Raw genomic sequence first — 2,851 nt, forward strand, 5'->3', positions numbered from 1 at the left:
CCTATCTCCATACCTTTTCAACCTGTATGCAGAACAGATTATCCTGGAGGCTGGACTCTATGAGGAGAAATGTGGGGTCAAGATAGATGAAATTCACTATATTAGCAATGTAAATAACAACAACCATATAATCTTCACAATTAAAGTTGAAAAGGCACTTGACAAAACCTAAGAACCCTTCTTGATTAAGACAAACTTTTTCAATCTATATGCAGAACAGATTACTTGGAAGGCTTTATAAGGAGGAATGTGGTGTCATGCTTGGAGGAAGAATTACCAACAACTTATCTTATGCAGATGATACAAACTTGCTTGCTGAAACTGAAGAGGACCTGAGGCATTTACTGCAGGTTTAGGAGTATAGTCTTCAAAACAGATTGAAACACTAAAGGTTAACATCAAGAAAACAAAGGTTCTTATCAGTTGATTAATTGGTAGCACTATGATAAATGGAGAAGAGATTGAGGTTTTTAACAACATTAGCTTGCTCAGCTTCCCAATCAGCTCTCTCTCTCTGTACCAACAACCTGGACATTTGAAGATGAAATATATTAGGGAAATCTGCTGTCAGGGACCTCTCTTAAGAGCTAAAGAGCAACAGTGTCAGGATTGAGACTAAGGTGTGCCTGGGGCAAACCATGGTCTTCACAATTACTTTCTATGCATCGGAGAGCTTGATAATGACCAAGGATGACAGAAGAAGAATTGATCCCTTTGAGTTGTAGTCCTGCAGAAGAGTATTTAAGAGTATTAGGAGGCCAAGAGAACAGATAGATCTGTCCTGGAGAGGGTGAAACCAGGCTATTCCTTGGAGACAATAGTTTTAAAGCTTTATTTTACATAATTTGGGCATGTAGCCAGGAAGGACCTGTTTTTGGTGAAGGACATCATGCATGGAAGGGTGGAGTGATACTGCAGGAAAGGTAAACCCTAGATGAGATAGATTGACACAGTAACTGAGGGATTGGGGATAGTTGTGTCAGAAACAGTAAGACTGGCTAATGATAAGTTGGAATTCAAAATGATTGCACATAGGGTCTCAATGAGTTGTAGAGAACTCAGTGGTAAATAACAATAACAAAAACAACAACGTTCAATATAGTATTGGAAGTACTTGCTAGGACAATAAGACTTGAGAAGAAAACAGATCCAAGTTGGCAAAGGAGTGGTGAACCTGTCACTGTTAGACCTAGTAAACAAATTTCATAGAGTAGCAAGATACATGTTCAATATGCAAAAATCAGGTGCAGCAAACATGAAAAGGAATTTACAAAAGCAATACCATTTACTAAAGCAAACTGTAAGATTAAAAACTTGAGAATAAACCTATCTAGAGACACAAAAGACCTTTATAAGGAAAACTATAAAACACTACTACAATAAACACTAAGAGTCCCAAGTAAACAGAAAAATATTCTCTATTGTGAAGGACTACTTGACACAGTGAAAATAGCAATTCCACGAAAAACAAATTAAATGTTCAATGCATCCCCAATGTAGATTCCAATCTCATTCTACAAAGAACTAGAAAAGGCAAATTACAATTTTATTTTTAAAGGGAATAGACACCATATAAACATAGTTATTAAACAAATGAAAATGAAGTGGGAAGTATAGAATACCCTATTCTCAAACATACCACACAGCTGTAGTGATCAAATCAACATGGTACTGGTAAAATGACAGGCATTAAGACCAATGGAATAGAATTAAGAATCCATACATCAGTCCATCTATAATCATAATTTGTTCTGCTAAGATTAATAGCATACCATTTATAAAAATTACCAAATCATCATTGTCCCAAATGTTTGATTTGTTATATAAATGCATGATTTCTGACATCAAAAGCCCCTCCTTAGTTCAGTTCCCTCTCTCCTCCTCTATGTTCCTTAGGTTCAGAGATTACTGGAAGGACTACTAGAGACTTCTGTGACTCTAGATATGCAAGCCAGTTTTGCAGAAACTGGTGTACATTGTAAACTATCATTTACAGTGTGATTGGAAAGGCAGATGTTCCCAAAAATGTACCTTCCCTGAGGTCCATGAACTTACATAAGTAAGCCTCTGGTAGGGTGGAGCTTGTATCCCACCCTAATCCACTCTCCTTAATACAATAAATATTTCAGTACTAAATACTTAATCACTGTCTTGGAAAGACCTTTGGAATGACAAACCTTAGACACAACAGAACATCTACCTATTGAGAGTTGACATAGGACAAAATAACAATTCTATCAAATGGAGAAACAATAACCTCTTTAAGAAAGGGTGCTGGTTAACCTGGATTTCTACCCACAGAAAACTGAAAGAGGATCCACATCTCACCATACATAAAAATCAACTCAACGTGCATCAGAAACCTAAGGATAAAACCCAAAACCATGAAGACCATAAGATACTAAGTGGGACCAAACTTAGAAGCCCTAGCCTTTGACAAGAATAGGCTTGCAAATACAGCCAGAAATACACAATTAAGAAAAGATGAAATCAAGACATGGGAACTTCATAACAACTCATAATGACCCTATGTACAATAGCCCTGAACTCTGCTCCACCCTGTGCCAATATTATTGTTTCTACCACACCTACTCCCATTACCCCAGTCACTGAATCAATTCAAATTATCAATGGTCTTCCTCTCTTGTGTTGTGCCTCCGCCCTTCCAAGCATGATGTCCCTCTTAAGGACTGGTCCCTCTTTGCAATATGTCCAAAGTATGTCAGATGAAGCATCAGAATCCCTGCCTCCCAGAAGCAGCCTGGTTTCACTTTCTCTAGAACAAATCTGTTTGTTCTCCTAGGAGTCCATAGTATATTCAATACTATTCTCCAACACCACAGCTCAAAGG

The sequence above is a fragment of the Elephantulus edwardii genome, unplaced genomic scaffold, assembly GCF_000299155.1.
Source record: "Elephantulus edwardii isolate Elephantulus edwardi_28Jun2011 unplaced genomic scaffold, EleEdw1.0 scaffold00198, whole genome shotgun sequence".
NCBI lineage: Eukaryota > Metazoa > Chordata > Mammalia > Macroscelidea > Macroscelididae > Elephantulus > Elephantulus edwardii.